The sequence below is a fragment of the Stegodyphus dumicola genome, chromosome 2 (genome assembly GCF_044657685.1).
Source record: "Stegodyphus dumicola isolate Sdum_Otavi_A_Nest chromosome 2, ASM4465768v1".
NCBI classification, from domain to species: domain Eukaryota; kingdom Metazoa; phylum Arthropoda; class Arachnida; order Araneae; family Eresidae; genus Stegodyphus; species Stegodyphus dumicola.
In genome coordinates this window covers 45396751-45416379 of record NC_140769.1, presented here as the reverse complement: position 1 = coordinate 45416379, position 19629 = coordinate 45396751, and the positions used below count along the sequence as shown (strand labels likewise).

Sequence of the window (19629 nt, the reverse complement as noted above, 5' to 3'; positions counted from 1 at the left end):
TGTGTATCTTGTTTAGATATTATTGGCGAAACCAGGCTTAAAATTTCCTCAAATGTTGCAGTATCCATCCGCAGCCATCTTCGATAGCCTTCAGTGTCCTAAAAATTTAATAATTAACATTATTAAACTTCTAAGCAATGGTTAAGTTAATTTCAGTTCATGCCTTTAAAAGTCTGTATTTATGACCAAAACATCAAAAGCACAAACAATGAATATGTATTTAATGCTTATATATATACAATCATTTAAGTAGATGTAAATTTCCTTGACATAAAACATGCCAAAATATACTAAAATATAAGAAAGTTTGAATTTGAAGCAAATATCTTTAAAATGCAAAACTGATAAATATATTATATACATCATAAAAATCTAAAGAAATTCCTGAAATTTATCATATGCAGTTGTATTATAACTGCAACAGATTAAAAATTGGAATAATTGTTAGGTAACTTAGTTGAATTTATAACGAAGTTATAGCTGAGATAGGATGAATGTAAAATTTCAAAGAATATGGCACTTTTTGCTAGGCTAACAGTATTATATAAAATTAATTACATGAGTGCAGCCTAGATATGGTGGAATTAATAAAGTGCCAGAGATTACTAAAGGTACTCTATATAAAAGGCTTTTGTATAAACATAATATTTATATTACTTGAAGCATGGGAAAAAATATATAAGTTGAAATGTATTTTTAACAGTAAATTCTGTGTTGGAAGTAAAACAGGTACTCTTCTGTTATCGGAACTGGATTCAGGTAAATGTATGTATATATGCTTGTGTGTATGAATATATGCATTCATTGCCTGCATATAAGTATGTATGTGTGTGTATACATATACATAAATATGCACATACAAAATCTATACACTTATATTTTAGTATATTTTGGCATAATCATATAAGTATGTATGTGTTTGTATACATATACATAAATATGCACATACAAAATCTATACACGTGTGCATGCATACATACATTCTGAATCCAGTCCCATTAACAGAAGAGTACTGAATATTTGAACAATTAGTTATTTACCCGAGAATCAAATGTAATCAGATAAAAAAATAATTAACATGATTTAATGAGGAATACCAAATTGCTTTAACACTTTCTTTAGTGTGTCGGAACATTTTCAAGAAGAGGCAGGCAAATCATCACAATTAATTTTAAAAAGGCAATAAATAAAATAATGAAGTATTTAGTATAGCTAATTGGAACAGAAAAGCGACACCATATATTACTTACTAATAGTTAAAATCAGCAAACTAAATAAGAATGCAAGTACTCAAGCAGCATAAAATTTTAAAGAATATTTTGAACAGTCAACATTTGAAAAATAAATTTACTCTTCTGTTATTAGGACCAGATTCAGAAATGTATGGATGTATGTGTTCATGTACTCCATATGTATATGTGTGTACACATGTATGTGTATACATTTCCGAATCAAATCCCGATAACAGAAGACTACCATAAAACATTCCCTATACGTATGTACATATGTATGTGTATACATTTCTGAATCAGATCCCGATAACAGAAGACTACCATAAAACATTCCTTAAATTTATGCTTTTAATATATACACATATACTTTGTTATGTAGTTAAATACATATTACAGTGCACATACATACAAATGCTAATACAACTACATAAAAATGGAAGTGAATGAAAATAAAATATTAAAAATTAAAGCATTTAGAAAAAAATCTTGAAATATCTATCTACAATCATTTGCAATGAAATTCTGTCCTAAAAATTATATGGAAAGTCTTAAGTACGTTTCATGAATTATAAACTATCCACATTTTATTTGTAAAACCTTGGATGCATATGTGCACATATTTAAACTTAAAAAAAAAGAAATAACTCTTACCTCTAATGCCAGTTCACGCATTAAATTTTCATAGCAGCCCAGCGTTTTACGTCTCAACAGCCATTGTCTTGCCCATGTTTTTCTTTTAGCCTTTCTTTTTTTCTTGATGAGGAAAGCAGCTGCAAATATAGACGCTCCTAAAATGAAACGTTCTTTTGAATTCGACATAGCGTTTGATGGCCGTGTTTACTTCGCTCCCAGAATTGCTTCTATCTGTGTATTGTCACAGAATCACAAGCAGACGATTTAATTAATGTGTCGCCAACTACGCTAAAAATAACTAATTTTGGTAACCTTCGTGTTTGTAGTAGAGAACCAGTTTTCCCTTTACATGTTAACCCCAAAGTGATCTACGGTGATTGGCTGTTGTATATCACGTGACAAAGCAGAAAAATTGTTCCAAACAGTTGTCCTTCCGAAACAAACCGCCGTGTGATAGCCGCCTAAGAGAACCAATATGACACCGCCATATCATTAAGACAAGAATAGTTGGACGATTGAAGAAAGATGGTTTTAGCAAGTGTTAAAAACACTCAATACATGAACATAAGAAATGCATTCGATGATTGATGGTCGTTGCTGAAAAGCGTTAACTTTCGAGAACTTAAATATAATAAATTTTTTAAAAAATCTGAGCTTTCAGATTTCATATTATGCCCAAAGGACCCCTTTTTTTTTAACGTTTTCTGTGTTACCTTTATTTATTAAATACCATGTTCTTCGCACTTAAACCATTAAATTCAATTCAACAGCAATATCGCAAAATAATTTAAGAGATTCTTTAGAATTTCACTGTTGCTATTGCTCGCTTTGAAATCGTTGAGTTTGTTAATCAAAAAATCATTAAAGTTTGGCAAAACATGAAACAGATAATAAAACAAATTCCAAATTTGGGCTTCCAGATGCCCATATTCGGGTGGAGACGTACGTTATTCAAAATTAGACGGCTCTAGGTACCGTTGTTTTATCAAAGTCCCAGAAACATACATACTTTTATGCGGATTCTTCGTTATTTAGTTTCTTTAAGTATAATACAGGGCTCTAATATTTGGTGGCAACAATTTGAAAAGTGATTTAGACTTTAAAAGTTTTCGACGCAAAATGCCGAAACGTTTTTTAGCCCAAAGGGCTAAAAAAAAAGTATCTAGATTATTTTTTGTAAAATTAAACCAACTTTGCTATCTCCTGATATACTGCAACTCTCGAAGTGATACTATTCAACGAAAACCACAGAAACTTTGTATAAACGTAAAATACCAATAATTTTTAAAAATAATGAAAAGGAAATACATAAAAAAAGCTTCAGTTCTTATTTCATACTAACAAGGATATACCTCTAATTTTCAAGCACCATGAAACATAAACCCTCCATGTGAAACACATTTTCGTTCTTCGTTACACTAATAAGTGATATATTGTTCAGAGATAAAGATGTCTGTAATGAGAGTAAATATTTTTTCATTTCTCCTCTTCGTTCTTAAGTTATCTGATAACTGACCCATACCTCTGAGGCATAATAATTTTATGCCTCAGCAATAAGATTATCGCAGCAGGTATACGATAGACTATCTGCATAACGGTACTCATTTGTCCGAAACGAAATAAGTGTTGGCGATAAAATCTATCTAAATTATTATCGGTGACGCATGACTGCTATGTTTGCTACACTTACTGCTTGACATAATCTGTATTTGCGTATGAGTCAGAAAGGAATGAGCTATTTATGAATTATTATCTTTAGAAATAATTGTTTCTTTTTTTACTATAAAGAAGTCGATAGTCTTTAAAAATATTGCATAACGGCATTTAACTAATATATTTACAATATTTCGTTTTTAACCTTAAAATAAAACATATTATTATTATAAGACAATATGAACTTATTCTTTTCTCCTTCGGTAGCATATTTTCTGAAAGAAGATTCAAAGAGGGAAAAAAATTAAATTATTCCAATAGTCCATTAAGAATCGCAATTTACTCTCAGCAATAACATAGGCCAATGTTTTCCAAAATGTGGATCTCGAAAAAATTAAAATTGTTTGCTTTGCTATATAAAATTAAGAGCATTTAATCAGTATTATTTTCTAAGGAGTCCCCCAATTCCCCCATGCGGTTATCGTGGTGTAATTCGTTAGATCTGATTAGCAATTGCTTTCTTAGTTCGAATCCCGGAAACAAGGCATTTAATTCTCCGTGTTTACTGGTCCGAAATATTTAATGGTTTCTACGGCGATGTCTGAAATAAAATGTGGTGATAATTCGTCATCATTTGGATTTGTATGACTGGGTCTTGTGCCACTCCCCACTCGTCTTTATTAAGAGAGGGAGAATGTACGGAATTAACGCATTTTTCCGGGCGTGTTCTCGTGGGCATAAACAACTAGAATCGTCCCGCTAGCAACTACAATAGAAAATCCGTGGTTCGAGTGCCGGTGAAGGCATAGTTGATTTTGCATGTTTCCTGAATCAGAATGTCTAACGATCTCTACAATTTCACTAATACATAAATTCTCTCAACATTTTCTGATCACTGTCTCATTTTTTTACAGACAACTAGATGTAAATTCGTTGCTGTAATTTGCAGTTAGCTATACACAAATGGGACGCAAAGCTAAAAGTTTAGGATGTACTGACGTGGATTATTTTAACGAAAGAATAAAGTCATTGTTATCATAAGATACGATATTTATGTTTAATCATTCAGCGAACGGTCACAGCTAGAGCGATGGGGTACACTTGTAGCTGACATACTTTGTAGTAGCTTACATACTGGTACGAAATGTCAAGGCACGGTGAGATGGCTTCCCCGCAAAGCAGTTTTAGGGTTGCCATAAAATGGCAAGAGATGGCAGGGTTACCATATTTTGCGAGAAATCGCCCATTTGGCGACAAAATTGGTGATATGTCATGGACTGATCGAGAACCTTCTGGAACGAATTCTTACCGGTTTAGCCCAGAATGTTCTCAAACGCAAGCCGAAAGCTATATAACCCTGCTGGTCCGTAGTCATCAAGTAGTATCGAGTGTGTGTCTCTCAATCGAGTAAATGTCTGCCTCGTCTAGCGAACTGATAGTCAGTCATTGAGCTAGTGTCTCGAAGTCTAAGCGCCGAGTTGGTCGTCGAGTGCATCGAGAGTCTTTTAGTGCATCGTCGAGTTTTGTCTTAGACTGTGCTGAGTCGAGAGCTATACTCTTGTGTATCGTCGAGTGCATCACGTGGAGAGTCTCGAGAGTACGTGGAGTTCCGGAGAACAATCAAGCAGAGTTGGGAGCTGTACTCGGGTGCTTTGGAATGAAGCTGTTTCCACTGTTATTGCCTGACAGTGTGAAGGCTGTGTAGCTGAACGTGTCAGCGTGTTTATAAAAGTTTGACGACTGTAAACGAGATTTTGGAGCTGTCCTGATTAATACCGGCTAATAAAGTGTGTTTCGATACTCCATCAAGTGTCGTCGTTATTCACTCCAAATCCATACAAACCCTCTACGAACGTGAAGGAAGAAAATAACATAACAACTGGTGTCAGAAAAAAGAAAAACGCAACATACTTTAAACACCAGATGGTGGCGATACATTTTGTGCAGTTTTAACCCAAGTTAGATCCAAGGCACTCATTGGGATGGAATCCTCAAATCTCATATAGCTTAAATGGACGTAAATAGACGGATTTAAAATTTCCTTTTTCCGAACAAATACTGCAATCACTTTACTTTCATATTTTACCCAGAATTCGAGCCCTCCCCATACCAACTGGGGTGGATATTACGATATAAAACTTGTTTGTAACGCTGCATAAACTACTGTTCTGTACCGAGGTACGTAACATAGGGAATCTTTCATTCGTAAGAAATATCTTTTATTAATATTACAATAATGGAGCAAAGGTTCATATTTTTTTTTTTTTTTTAGTTGGTTATGCTGTAAATTACACCAGAAAGGCGGTATTTTTTCTCCTTCACCAATGACACAATGGCTAAGCTCGCTGAATACTGATACTTCGCGAATACAGGCGATGGGTTAGCTACATCGTTGGTTTTCATAAATTGCCTCATGTACAACATAAATGCAAGGTCATTTCCTTCAGAAATCCCTCCTTGAAGGTATTCCTCCACTTAGGCTGATAGTTCTTGTGCACTATTCAGGTACATTAATTTAATCTAATCTTGATTTGTTATTACAAAATAAAATATAAATTATGAAGAAATACAGTTTGCTTAGTAACAAACTATACTTCTTCAGAAAAACCGTTGTAAAGTGAATTCTTAAAGATTTGAATGGTAACACTGATAGATTAAATTTGGCAAGGCGAAGATAAATTAAAGATATATTTCGTGTAATGGCAACATTTGCGGACAGCTTGGATAACAAACACACTGGTTAGAGTAAGATTCTGCAATGCCCAACGAACTGCAAAATTACAAGCGTTTCTAACGTCAAGCAAACGGACCAGAACATCACAGCTACATCCGAAGACATAACAATAAGCCAGCTCACTGAGATTTCTGCCGATACGGAGCACCAGATTTCGACTATGAAGACGGTGGATAATTTGATTACGACAAAGCACTCTAGGGCTATTTGCCTATCGAGAGGGATGCTTTCGTGGAGGATCCTTCCAAGGCAAACTAGTTCGTATTCGCGCTATTACAAGGAGAAAAAGTTTCTGCAACCAGCCTGTCTAGCAAGGAGTAAGAGGCCCAATTATTTGGTGCAACATACGAAGATATCGCTCAAGTTATAGACACAAACCACAATTTGGAGCAACTGACAAGTGAAATACACTATAATTCTTCTACAATATATTGTTTCATATCTATTTTTAGACAGAAAAGGGCGAAATTTTTCGCATCACGTAAACTTATGGAAAACGGTAAGCTTAGTTTCAAGTTTACGTTAATTTCTTTAATTTCACAACGGCGAATGATTGTTCCACTAGAAACTGCAAATTAAGGAAACTAATTAAAACTGAGTCCTTTTGGCATTTAATATAATAAAGACAAATATCTAATACCTTTATATATAGAAATAGACAAATACCTTCAATTTAAAATTTTCTATCACGGATACACAAGTTCAAGAAACTTTTATCCGAAAGAAGGAATGTTTAGCTTTAATAACAATAATTTTGGCAGATTTGGTGGCTAATATAATGCTTCGATGCAAAAAACGTATAGCACAACTTATTATTAAGAGAAATTGGATCAAAAAGAATATCCTTGAATCAGAAAACTACATTCCACTTTTAAGAGTAATAAAATACGAATACCTCAACGTAAACATGTGAAATTTTATTACCTTACAACTGATGATAAACTGTTACGAGGGGAAAGTGAAATTTTAGAACCAAATAAAGTAAAAACATGTATAAAAATAGAAGCAGAAGGGAAAATATTTCATTCGCTCTTTAATTTAAAGTGTTATCAAGCTTTTAATAAGAACAGCGAATTAAATTTCACGAACGATGATGACAAATTAAGAGTACAAATAGCAGTTATCACATCCAACGTCGGGTTACTACATATTATTATACTTCATATAATATACAGTAATTCCTCGTTATCCACGGTTTCGACTATACGCGGTGAAGTAAAACTGAAATAAATTGCGAAAACGCGCGCCTGAGCGCTAAAATCTTGCCGTTGCCTCCCCCTTTTTTATATCTCTTTCCCAGTCGTAAAATCTTGCGTAATTTATTGTTGTTTACAAATTTTTTGTTTTGCTTTCGTATTTTCATTGCTCTGACATCTATTTATTTACTGTTCAATTTCCAATCTTCTTTTGTTTCTTTAGCGAACCAGCGGCCGAGCTGCAAAGTCATAAGCACTGGTAATTCCAACCTACTTTCGATTCCAGGCAAACGGACTGGTTGCATGGGGCCTTTTCGTGGTTTTCACAGTGTATAAGAGGCAGTTACCGTAAGCCCTCCATGAAGGCATCCCTTCCCTTAGGAAGGTTGCCTTAAATAAACCAAACTAGTCTTCTGTTCCTTCATTTTAGAACTTTCTGACCTTCATGCTTTAGACGATTCTGGCCATGAGTGAAGAAACTTTGTCCATTTGAAAGATAGAGGTGGGAATGGAAATTTAATGGTCTTACGTGGATTCCATAACAAAAAATAGAACTTTTCACAATAAATGTCTAGTGGTGCAAATTATGGTCATAAGCTATAACAGATGATGAAACTAAATGTGAGTACTATGGAAGTGGATATAATAGCCATAGCAAGGAATTTGAAGGAAAAGATTCTGAAGCATTACTAGAATAGAAGAACAATAATAGAAGACATCAAGAGTCATGGTCATCAAAAATTGACACTGGAGGAGCCAGAACTTGCTGTGATTCGAAATCAGCAGAAAATGTCCACGTGCCTGAAACTTTCAACAGTTGAATTCGGCTGCTAGAGCACGTTAAGAAATAGTTGAAGTGACATTAGGGACTATGTCGCAGTTCGAGCAAAGAAGTTTGGATTTCTTTTAAACAGAAACAGATCTCTACCATGCCGCAACCACTTTATTTGTAAGATTTATCACCCTCTAAGCCCGTTGTTTTTATTATTTTTGTATTGCCTATCTTCATCTGTAAATTTTATTAATCAATTTGTTTGTATTTGCATAACATGTATCTTCCACCGCCACTATGATGTAACTTCCACGTCAATAGTTCATCTCCTCTGAATCGCTTTTGTTGTCTCCACAGAAATTTGACTTCTATTTTCTACCTGCATTTTCTACGTTACTCACCAGCTTGAACCAATCCCATTCCGTTGCCGTTTAATGGCAGCGCATCTTAGCGCTTATTTTCCATACACCACCAATTGCCTAGGAGCAAATCAAAGGTTGGCCAAAAGTGGCTAAATGCTTGTGCACCACACTATCCGTGATCTTATCTAGATAGTTCCCCAAGTTCAACGTTTTCAGACAATTCAACTATCCAAAAGGATGCGATGGCCAGTCTGTAATAAATAAGTAAAGATGTATTCTGTCAATGCTTCCAACGAATGACAGGAACGCTGAAGTGAGTGTGTACATTCTGATGGATGTCACATTAAAAGGGAACAGGTAATGACTTTTTATACCTCAGATAGAACTGCCCTATAAGCATTTTCCACGAATTTTCCAAACCACAGTATCATGTATATTATCAAGGAATGAAGAAACAATAAAAATTATACTTTTTATCAATGCACTGCATAAATCACGAAGCAGTCATATAAATCACGTATGCATATGACTGCTATGTAAAGCCAAAACAGTATCGGTCACTATCTGAGCTACAGTATCATCATATTGCAACGAGTATTTGACTGGGACACCTTTCGTTTAAAAAAAGACTTACAATATAACGTTTCAAATTATCTGTTTTCTTACACTGATAAGCACTGCAGTTTTACAATAGAAGATCTACAAAGACTTTATGCATCATCGAGTGGCAACAGTTATACTCTCATGTTTTAGATCATTTGTTAAGGGCAAAATTTTATCGCTACGGGAAAATAACACTTCCTCGAGATGTAAAAACAAAGGCTGTGTGCGCAACGGATAACTGACGCAACATATATCACACGTATAAGCATAAAGCAACTGTATATCTTCAACCCTTAATGACTGAAAAACAAAATAATTTCCGAGCTTCACCAGCTTTAAATAACTTCTTTAGAATTCTTTAACAATTTTTCAGTCGATAATCCCAAATTTCCATTAGACGCAACCGAAGAAACACAACACACACACAAATATAATAAAAATAAAAACTCAGTCAACATTCATTTCATCTTTGTCCCAGTTACATGCCACAGATTGAATTCGTTCGTTAATGGTATCAGTTGGTCTCTCTTAACAGTTCTGTTTGTATCCCCCCCTTGCACACAGAGGTCCATCCACTTAGATTAGGGGATCATTAATCTTTGTCTGGTGAGCGACATTTGGAGTAAACAGTCCAAATTAGCGCGGGATGTCGAGGAGGTCGATAAGGGAGTGGACTCCAAACGCAGGGTGGTATTCGAAACCATCGCGGAAATTGAATAATCTCTTGTCTCTTCAATAAACCATCAGTGAGATTAAAGAGACAAACACATGCGAATGTTTGCCCCATTCAAAAAAGGTTAACTAAGAGGAATTCATTAATAAAAGGACAATATTATTTTAAAAGTACATAATTAAAGTCAATTATTCAGTAACAGTTTGTCTTCATCTGATTCCTTTCTTTTAGACATAATAATTTAAATAATTTAAATTTACCATACTTCACACATATATTTATTCGCATAAGAGTCGCATGCGGCTTGCAAGCCGCTTAATGGCCACACCTTATATAGAGCAAAGGACTTTTAAATAAGACAAGAGTTGTGAATTCATCTTGCACGGAATCAGCAAATTCAAAATTTCAAGATCTTAGAAAGCGACAAATTCCCTGCATTTATGACACAAGGAGTCGAAAATGCACAAATCTAGGATTCTTAAACTTGAGCTTAAAAAAGCGAATAGATAAAATTTTTGCCAAAAACACTTTTTTTTTTTTTTTTTTTTTTTTTTTTTTTTTTTTTTCCTCTTTACCACCGGCGACCTAGTTTATAACAAGACAGTTATACTTGTGTCCAGGTTTCGACAGATGCCATGAGGCGCCGTGGCTTAGGTGGTTAAAGCACCTGTCTAGTAAACAGGAGACCGTGGGTTCAAATCCCACCGGTGCCTCAGGTATGATTTTTTGCTAATTACTGAGTTTAGTCATCTCTACGCTCTCGCCATCGGATGTGGTGTATTTAATCTATACACCTCTTATTTACAAATATTTTAATTAAGGGCCTATAGTATTATGATTAACTTACTGGTAAAAACTCTTAGTACAGTGGTAGCCAAAATTGTGGACACTTTTGGAAATTTTTATGTTTTTGAACTTTGTATGCTTATAGAAAATGTTACGTTTCGCAAAATGCAAACTTGTATATATCATTTTAAAGAGAATTTATTACTGAATTCAATACAAAACACAAAATTCAAGTATTTGCAATACAAAAAAAGTTATATGTACTTTAATATAAATAAAAAACACATTTATGAAGTGGTTTGTAATGTCTAGCTTTCCTGGCCAATCACTGTTCTTGTTCTGAGAGCCAATCAAATGTCAGTAACTGCCAGTAGAAGCTGACATCATGTTCACACTTGAAACAATTCATTATTTTGCTTTGTTCTGTAGAAGGAGGACCTGTTTCTTATACACTGCAATTACAAGTAGGAATTTTTGTAAAAATTTTTAATATTTAGTCAAGAAGCAATGACATCAAATAAAAGAGTAGATTGGACACCTAGAAAGAGATGTAATATTATTGTGTTACGAGAAAATGGTCTTTCCTATGCTGAAATTGCAAGACAGTTCAGTGACTACATCTGGAGTCCGAAAGTTTTGTTTACGATATCAGGAGACAAATTCAATAAAAAACAAAGAAGGAAAAGGCCGAAAAAGGTGCACCACATCTATTGATGAAAGAAGAATAAAAAGACTATGTCCCCAAGATAGAAAAATGCCATCAGAGGCCATCTGAAGTGATCTGAATGATGCTGGTGTTCCTGTCAGTTTAAGAACAATCAGGAGAAGATTAACAGATGTTGGACTGAGAGGTAGAATTCCTCGAAAAAAGCCTTATCTTAATTTTCAGCAACGAAAAAAAAAAAAAAAAAGACTACAGTGGGCAAAGGAACACATTAATTGGACAGATGATCAGTGGTCACCAGTTATATGGAGTGATGAAACTAAGATATCGTTATTCGGTAGTGATGGGCGAAAATATATAAGACGTAGAATAGGAGAAAAGCTTTATCCTGACTGCATTCAAGCAACTGTGAAAAACCCAGTTAGTGTTATGATTTGGTCATGCATGTCAGCAGATGGTATTGGTCGCCTTCATGTCATCCATGGGACACTGAATGCCAGAAAATACATTGACACTATTCTACAACCAAAACATCTACCTTCCATCAGAGATCTCTTTCCCAACAATGCTTCGTTTATTTTTCAGCAGGATTCTGCTCCTTGCCACACGGCCAAAATATCGAAAGAGTGGTTTCGTACAAAGAGCATTAAATTGTTGTTATGCCCAGGAAACAGTCCTGACCTCAATCCTATCGAAAATTTGTGGCACCGTTTGAAAACTCTTGTCCGAATGAGGCGCCCATCAAATAAAAGGGAACTAATTGAGGCTATAATTGTTTCCTGGCATCATGTAATAACGATAGAAGAGCTTAAAACTCTTGTCAGCTCAATGAAACGTCGATGTGAAGCTGTAATATAAAATAAAGGGTACCCTACTAAGTACTGATAACTCACTGCAATCATCACTATCTAATGTATGTCGATAACTATTATCATTTAACTTTTTTTTGTATTGCAAATAATTGAATATTGTGTTTTGTATTGAATTCAGTAATAAATTCTCTTTAAAATGATACATACAAGTTTGCATTTTGTGAAACGTAACATTTTCTATAAGCATACAAAGTTCAAAAACATAAAAATTTCCAAAAGTGTCCACAATTTGGCCACCACTGTAGTTGAAGCTAGACGCATAGATAAGATCCAAGACTGATGGCAATAAAATACACTTACTGTATGGCGATTTTCATGCTTTTGTCTATGCATGATTTAAATAGAATCCATACCCTTAAAAGTATTTCAGGAAAGCGATTCTTAGGCATGGTCCTCTTGAGCTTTAGCATAATAAATTTAAATGAAATTAAATTCCGTGCAAGCCTGTATTCCGTGTAGGTAGTACACGGAATACAGGCTTTATAGTATCTCCTTTTCCACCAAGAAGCAACGTTGTATATTTCTTCGTCAGCTTCCACACGATTCCGTACATTGTGAAGTTCATTCACAGATAGCGATTCCTAAGGAGGCAATAAAGTTAGGCTCCGCTCTGGCTGCTTAGGGATTTGGCTAAGGTGCAGTATAAATATGAAGCAGCTTCTTTTTTTAAATCTTCTAAAAAACGCATCGCTTTCTTGAAGGAAAATCTTTTCATAGTTGCCATAATGAACACTTTGCACTCCGACACTCTTCATGGAGTTAAAGGATTATTAATTGCAAGATATTCTTGTGCAAAGAATTTTTAGTGGTGATTTAAAATGCTTCCTTTCTGAAATAATATCATTTCCTGATACAGAGCATCAGTTAGCATACGGACTAACAATGGAAATACGGTTACTAGAATTAGCAATGGTAGGTCCTTTCCGGGTTTGATTCCACTGCTAGATTTAACAGATTTTGCAGTGACGCAATGGAGAAAGCTGAGCTTTTTAATTTAAGATAAAACACGCGAGAGCTCTCTACCCCAAAGGGAAAGATGCCTTCATGAACCCGATTCACATTGTACTACACTTGGAAAACCCATGAAAACCCATGCAGCTTGGTCACCGGGAACAGATCTTTTGCGAAATTACCAAAAGTTCGCGGTTTCAGCTCCTCGGCCACATATTGGCCCAGCCTAATTGGGTACAAATATAAAATTATCTAAAATTTTGGAAATTTTTTATTCAGACATCCTTTAGAATTTTCACAGAATAACAGTGTTTCCTGCTTAATGTAAATGCATTAAGTTGTAGAGAACTCCCATTATTTAAAAAAAAAAAAAAAAAAGAGAGAGAGAGAAAGAGGAAAGATATAAAGTAGATATAATGTCAATAACATAATACAGAACTTACGCGTATAAAGATTTGTAGATTTAACAAACAGTTCCCGATATACTTTGACAATACTAGACAACAGTTTAGGGAATCTGACCACATATCTGTTATAATTCATGAAATGAATTCAACAGCTTTTCAGGACGTAAGTGAATGTCACTTCACGGGTGTTTAACATCTTGACTGATATTTTTTTTTTTTTTTTTTTTTTTTAATTTTTTTTTTCCTTTCGATATTTGAAAGCGACTACATATTGGACTGACATCAGAAATCTCAATGATGAAAAACAATAGCAAGCAGTCAAGCCTTACGGAAGGTAAACTCAGTTAGCAAGTAAATACAGAATAATTTAAATTCTCGAATACATTCTCAACTTCTGTTCCTCAGCATTAACACAAAGGAAAACAAAGTGCATCTTCGTAAATTCGATTCAGAGCGATCTGTACGCAGGACGATAAAAAACGCAGCGACAACAACGTCTCATATGATGCAATCGATGTAGATCTCAATTACAAATTAGATATTTTTTCTTTTCTGCAAAGCAGAATGAAAAAGAACTGTGCTTGTTTTGAACTGTGCCGAAGCGCCACCTGGAGGCAAGACTGAAATTCCACATCAGAAACGTGATCTGTGTGAGCAATAAAAAGCCGTCTTCTACGGCCCCTATTAAAACAGTTAAATGGCGAAATGAAACTGAATAATTGATTTCCATGAGAATTAAACCGAAAGAAATAACGCTTTAAGCTTTTAAAAGAGAATTTTAACTTACTCTTTTAAGAGCTGTAAGTGCTTTCAGTGCGCATAAACATTTCATAGCTATTTAAATGAAAGATGCAAATCGGTTTCCTTTTGATGTCAAGTATCGAATTCTTAAGAGAGTTCCTTTTTTCGTTCCGTGTATCGATTTTGGATAGGCGCAAGCGGTATTTCGGTGAAGTCATGAATAATAAAAATCTTGTTAATGTTTTTTCTTCTGGTACATTTGCTTTTACTTCAGTAAAAAGAACGATAGAAAAAAGATGCTGATTCGAAATTTCAGTGAAAATTTATGAGTTTCTTAAAAATCTGGAAAAGTTTTGTTTGTTTGTAGTAGTACATGTTTGCATTTGCATTTTTTAAAAATTTCGCATGTGATGATTAAGTGGGAGACATCACAGAAACAATCATGACATTTATGTTCGTATAATTGGAAAGCATGAAGAATAGATAACGGAATCAGGAGAATTACAGGGAGAAAAATCTAAGTCAATTTTCATACAGTCCAAAGAATTCGTACGCTATCAAACAATCCATAAAATTTCAGTCACTTTCATACAGCTCACAGCTCATAATAAAAAAGTTGAAAAACATCCTTTTACCTCGTTTGTTATTCATCGGCAGAGAGACTGTAGTCAATTCTAACGGTAACGACAGTTTTGCTTCTCACAGTGCGAGTCCCCATTCTGTAGTTTCTTCCATTCAAAAGATATTACAAAGATATAAACTGAGAGGGTGACGAGTTACCCATAGACTCCAACTACTACGGATTCTCCGTAGTTTCTACGGAAATTCATGAAAAACTACGAGCTACGAAAAGTATGGAAAAAACTACGGATTTTACAGAAACAAGAGCAGGAGAACCAGTACGCAAAACGGAACCAACTAATTCATCCGATGATTGGCTGAATACTCGTGTTATCATATATCACGTGTTGAGTGCGTTCCTAGTTTTGAAGAATTAGCCAATCGTAGATCAGTAACTCCAACCGTTAACGACTTATCAATAGTTCCACCCAATTGTCTGTCTCCCAGGTTCCTCGCTGATGCGTGTTTAGGCTGCATTCGGCTGCATTGTGTAGTTTACGGCGAGAGCTTAGCGTGTGTCTTGTGAACTGTGAATCAGGTGAAAGATTTTTAATCATAATGCTGCCTCGAACGAAGAAGCCAAAATTATCAAAGCAGAAGTTTAAAGATTCATATTCTTCAGAATTTCCATGCATTAAAGCGTCCGAAATTTCTGTGAATCACGCACACTGCAGTGTATGCAACAAAGACTTCTCAGTTGCTCATGGCGGAAAAGATGACTGTAAACGGCATGTGTCTTCTCAAAAGCATATAGAACTTGGCACCGTAAAATCTAAAGAAATAACAAATTTCTTAATAAAAGATGATGAAACAGATCCTATAAAAGCCGAATGCTATTTTGTTCGTTTTTTAATTGAACATAATCTACCGCTTTCTGTTTCAGATCATTCCAAAGAGCTTTTCAAAGCAATGTTTCCGGATTCTGCCATAGCAAAAAAATTTAGCTGCGGTCATACCAAAACTGCTGCTATTGTGAAAACGCTTGCAGAAAATACTGTTGCTGATATTATAAAATCAGTGTGCAGTACATCATTTTCTCTAAGTACTGATGGAAGTAATGATAACAATGATAACAAACTGTACCCATTGGTTATAACATACTACAGTAAAGAAAAGGGAGTGATAATTACTTCATTGATTTCTATTTTAGAATGCACGAATAATACAGGAGAAGGTATTTTTAATTGTATAAATGAAAACTTTAAAAACAAAGGTTTAGAATGGAAAAATTGCTTATCATTTTCTTCAGATAATGCTAGTAATATGATTGGAAAGTTTAAAGGTGTAGCATCATTTATCAAAATGCATCAACCAAGTATAATCACCCGAGGTTGTCCGTGCCACCTCTTGCATATAGCTGCAAAAAAAGCTACTGAAAAATTAATTGGCTCAGAAATTGAAATGTTGATAATAGATATATATTTTTACTTGGAGAAAAGTTCGAAACGGAAGCATAGCTTCAAAGTTGCTCAACAAATTTTGGGACAGAATGCAAAATCTCATAAAATTTTGAAATATTGCAGTACGAGATGGTTGTCTCTTTTAGAATCTATAACAAGGATTTTGGAACAGTGGGATGCTGTGATAATTTTTTTTGGAGATAAACCAGATAACAGTGAGAATGAAGGAAAGAGATTGCAAAACATTAAAAAAATTTTACAGTCACCGACCACCAAATTGTACTTGTTATTTTTGAAAAATACTTTGCCTTTGTTTATAACAGTAAATATTAATTTGCAACAACAAGCTCCTTATATACATAAATTGAGAAGAGAACTTTTTGAACTTTTAATGAATTTATTTGTTAGATTCGTAAAACCATCAGTAATTTCTAAAGAAAATGAAGATGTTACTCTAACGTCTATTCCATTTCAGAAGTATAGTAAACAAAAAGAAAATGAAAATTTAGTGATTGGTGCGGAAACAAGACTATATTTTAAAAATGTCAAGTTGAATGAAAGTGAAGTGAAATCATTTTTCAATTCTGTGCGAGCTTTTTTTGTAACTGCATGTTCATATATAATTAATAAATTTCCACTGAGTGATCCATTTCTAAAACATGCTGAAGTTGCTGACATCAACTTGAGAACTGAAGTCTCATTTTCATCTGTTCTTTACTTGATGAATACTTTTCCATCCATTATTGATGAAAAATGTCTTAATCAAGTAGAAATTGAATTTTCCATGTATCAAGTAGATGATTTGAAAGAAATTGTAGATTTGCGTATTGATATAGCATGGGGAGAAATTGCCAAATTAAAAAATATGAATGGGTGTATTAAATACAAAGTATTGCCTTCTGTAATGCTTGCTGTCTTAATAATACCTCATTCAAATGCAGCTTGCGAAAGAATTTTTTCTATTGTTAAAAAAAATCAGACGGAATTTCGACCAAATTTAGGTCTTAAAACTCTTGAAGCAGTTTTGATTGAAAAAATAAATATGCAGGCAAATGAAGAACTGTGTTATAAAAAAACATTCTCAAAATCAGAACTTAAGCTTGCTAAGCATGCTACATATAAATCTTTGCATTCATAAATTATGCGTATTTTGTTTAATACTTATATGTATCATTCTTGGTTATTTAAATTTTATTTCCCTGTAGAAATCATATCCAGAATAAAGATATGATTTATAGCTTCTGATTTTTTCTATGATTAGTAGTGATTTGAAGTACTTTTTTTAGTGAATGCTTGAGGAGTTAAAAGAAAATTTCTAATTAAATGTGCATATAATTTACAAGGTATATTTTTAATTATTCAGTTTTATATGTATATGGATTTTAAATGTAATAAAATTGATTACAATTAATTATTAATTTAAAATTAATGAATGGTTAATTACAACATACGCTACGCGCACATTTTCAAAGTTGTAAAAATGTCGTTCGCGCGTTGACTACTGACAAGGTTTGCTGAAGGTTGGAGTCTATGGTTACCGAAAATGTCGAATATTACGGGGAAAAGGGTGGGTTATTCGTTCAACACCTAAGTCCATGGCAATTTTATCCATGCTTTTCTTTTGACAGTCTTTTAAGGCATCCAATTTCATTTCGATTACCAGTTTATTTGTTTGTTCTCGTTCGGCTTTTACACTTGCACAGACAACCCAGCGCTTTAAAAAAAAAAAAAAAAAAACTTATGGTACGGCCATACACTTTCAGGCAAGGGTGATAATAGGATATCATGGGAAAGTAATGTGAGTGTAATGTGAGTAAGGCGAGCCGAAAGTCCTCTCCAGAGACTGTGCCTTATTCAGCCTTAAGTTTCAATATAAGTATTTTCTTGAAAATAAAGTCTGTTAAGAATCGTACAGTCATATGAGTCGGGATTTTTAGGTCCTGAAATTATATGTATTTAAGCTAGTGATATAGCTACGGCATACTGAATTATAGTACACATAAAAAATAAGCTTAAACTAATTTTTAAGGTCGAATATACATTAAATGTTGTTCATTATTTTCAAAATAAATTTTAAAGATATATTATAAGTAGTCACCTACGAACAATAAGTATTGATAAATTTCTTCTCTTAATGAAGAATTCCTTTTGCGTTAAAATGACAAATATTTGCCCAAATAATGCTTTTCATGTTAGTTACAAAATAATTTCTATAATGGGAAAATTAAATAAAAATATGCAGGCAAGCACATTCTCAGAATATTTGCTAGAAAGGCCTTTTTCATCTACTTCATTAAAAAACAATTCGTGCTAATAATAGATTTCATAATGCATTAAATCGAAAAAAATTCCTTTTTTTTTTTTACTTTTATGCTTCAGTTAGCGCTTGGAACGAGTTAATCAAATTTTTTGTAATATTTGCAATGATTATTATAAAAGCATTATTTTGGATCATCAGCATTATTATGCAGTGTCAATTACTCAAAAATAATGAAAATATTTTAAACTATTTGTATAACAAATACCAGTTTAAAATATACAAATACCACTCTAAACATTTTCATGCATATATTCTTAAATATTAGCACTATATATAGTATTCTGTTTGTAATTTATTTTTATGCAGAATTTCATTCATTCCGTTTTTCTAATATTAGCTTTGTATTCCTTTCATATTTAGCCCAGAAGGGCTATTAATTTCGTTTTGGCATTTTGCGTTGAAAACTTTAAATGCCGGTTAATTTTTCAAATTGTTGAGATAAAATATTACAACCCTGTATCATATTTAAAGAAATTAAATAATGAAGAATCTGCATAAATGTATGTATGTTTCTTGAATTGTGGTAAAATTAACGGTACCTAGAGCCATCCAATTTTGAATAAACTACGTTTCCATCCGACTATAAGCATGCGGATGCCCAAGTTAGGAATTTCTTTTATTATCTATTTCATATTTCGTAAAACTTTAACAAATTTTTGATTAACAAACTCAAGGATTTCCAAGGGAGCAATGGCAACACTGTACGGGGGGGGGGAATATCTCCAGCGCGCAAGACTGTGTATCGGAAATTCTGAAGATTTAAAATTATTTTGCGATATTGGTGTTGAATTGAATTTTATGATTTAAGTGCGAACATATTTTATATATAAAGGCACTCCCAAAGAGACGTTAAAAAAACACCCCTTTGGGCGGAATGTAAAATCTGAAAGCTTACAGTTTTTTTTTTTTTAATTTATTTATTTATTTTGATAGAAAATAATTTTTAAATGCTGTTTTCTCTGTCTGCTTTAAAAAATAAAGTTTTCTCAGAGCGTGTAATTACTCACAT

The 19629-nt window shown here is 33.7% G+C and overlaps 1 protein-coding gene and 1 non-coding gene across 5 annotated transcripts in view; one reads left to right on the top strand and one right to left on the bottom strand.

Annotated features, from left to right (window-relative positions):
- Positions 1-19629, bottom strand: part of LOC118199042 (uncharacterized) — a 450062-nt gene that overhangs the window by 76883 nt on the left and 353550 nt on the right. The window lies entirely within an intron of this gene.
- Positions 10498-10571, top strand: TRNAT-AGU (transfer RNA threonine (anticodon AGU)). Its single transcript has one exon. It is a non-coding gene; the product is annotated as a tRNA-Thr (tRNA).